The following is a 2556-nucleotide window of genomic DNA, read 5'->3' on the forward strand; positions in this document are numbered from 1 at the left end:
ATGTACTTGACTCCTCAAGCATGGCAAGTCGCCTACAATCCAAGGCACTTTTGAGTGGGCTGGTTTTGCGATACTGTAACACATTGCCTAAATGCCAATCTTGAGAAATTAGGCTTCTCAAAACCAGAAAGGAGAAAGCTGATTCAAAGATTACGGATCCAATCCATCACTGGAACTGTACAAATCTGTAAAACTCTCCAGAAGTTTGTCATTTAAATAAATATAATCATGTCTAGATATGTAGCTATATGCACGAGAATACATACGTAAAACAAAACATACATACATACATACCCTGTTGTTGATGTTGAAATTCCAATGAAGGAGTCTTGGGTCTGGGTTAGAAACCAGCTCTTTCTCTATTGGCAAGAAATCTTGAAATAAAACTGAACAATGATATACATACAATAAAACATACATAAATGTACATACACAAATACATACATAAATACATGCATAGATAAATACATGCATGCATAAATACATATATACATACAGGCATGCATAGATCCATACATACATGCATACCTATACACATACATAAAATATACATACATACATAGTTACATGTATGCATAGTTATATACATATATACATACATACATAGTTGCATACATACAAAGATACATATGTATATACATACACATACGTACATAGTTGCATACATGCATACATACATACATACAAAAATGCATGTATACATACATACATACATACATACATACAAAAATGCATGTATACATACATATATGCCTAAATATACCGTCACTCTCTGTTCTTTGAAAAGATGCTGACAATCTACAGTTTGTCTGAGAATGTTGATTCCTTGGAAACTCTCACATCTTCAACAATCCAGAAGATTGTTTTAAGTTAAACTTAAGAAAGCAATCAGTAAAGAAAGAAAGAAAACCATTGTACTTTTAAATTTTTCAAGTGTTTATTGAAAACATTGTTTCCACACAAATAACAGAGTAATTTACTTAATTGCAAACGGCTTATTTTTCTAATCATTAAATTTTTCCATTGTCTTTTGCAGTTATTGGGTATATACAATATTTTTAGTGTTTTTTCAGAAGATATAAGGTGTTGTATGTTGTGGGGTAATGTGGGTTTGTGTGTGAGTGAGTGTGTATGTGGGTGTGTGTGTGCATGTGTATGCATGTTTGTGTATCTGTGTGTGTATGCGCATGTATGTGTATGTGTGTGCATTTGTGTATTTATGTGTGTGTGTATACAGATAAAAATCACATAAAGCAACAATAACAAGATTAAGAAGCAATGAAGAGAGAAAGAAAGTAACAACAGCTGAAATTAGACATGTGAAAGCAAGGACCTGATAGACTGGTCTTGAGTTCAGTCCCACTGCGTGGCACCTTAGGCAATTGTCTTCTACTATAACCCTGGGTTAACCAAAGCCTTGTAGGTGGATTTTGTAGTGGGAAACTGAAAGAAGCCTGTTGTATACATACATTCATACACATATATTTAGCAGAAGTAACACCCTATATACATATACATATATATACATACATGCATAGACATATACATACATACACACACACATACATGCACACGCATACACACACAAATACACCACATGCATACACATATACACAACATGCACACACATACGTGCACACAAATACACACATATTTCTATGATATATATATATATATATATATACATACAGATAGCCATAGAAACTCATGCCTAGAAATCAGTGTGTGCTGTCAGTGTCAACTGCACTGGTGTGTGCTCACAAAGCTATGACGTCTAAGCTGCATACTGATTGGTTAAAATGCAGTTTGTATGATTCAGCCTGGTGGAGCCTGTCGGAATGTATTTCTTTGATTCATTATAATGTCATGTGGATAATTCAAATAGAACAATCCAGGGGGAAACATATTTATTTATCAACAGCTGTATAAACTCAGAGTTCTATGACCCGTGACTAGTTTGACAGATGCCAATGCACAAAACTCTCAGACCTTGAGTCACTTGGTTACTTCTGCTAAATATTAATAAAAATAGACATACACTCATATTTTGAGTTCTATTTTCCCTGTTTGCATCACCATACCTATATACAGGGTGCATAAGGTATTTGAGGACATACCTTTTTTGGGGTTATTCCTGCAGTTTTTGGCAACTCTGTATAATCTTTGTTTCAAAAAATAATAATGATAGACCCTCAGCTTACTCAAGAAATGAAGAGGCATGCTTTTACTGTGGTTATAAGACTGAGTATAGCAATTTAGAAATATCAACGTTTTTAAAAGTTGCCAAATCCTTCATCTATAAAGTTTGTAAGGAGCTAGAGACAAACGATGTCTTAAATAACAGTGACAAAGTAAATTTACACCGCCAGAACGTCTTGTTGACAAACCACAGCAGTAATTGTTTTCACCCCAATAGACGTCATTGATTGGTTGAAATTACCTAAATACGACAACTTTAACACGAAATAACTTCGAAAATAAAGAATTTTCTTAAAAATGCCACGAGTAAATGATGTTTTAAATGACACATTCTACCAGTATACGAAATTTGAAAGT

Source organism: Octopus bimaculoides, chromosome 27 (assembly GCF_001194135.2).
Source record: "Octopus bimaculoides isolate UCB-OBI-ISO-001 chromosome 27, ASM119413v2, whole genome shotgun sequence".
NCBI lineage: Eukaryota > Metazoa > Mollusca > Cephalopoda > Octopoda > Octopodidae > Octopus > Octopus bimaculoides.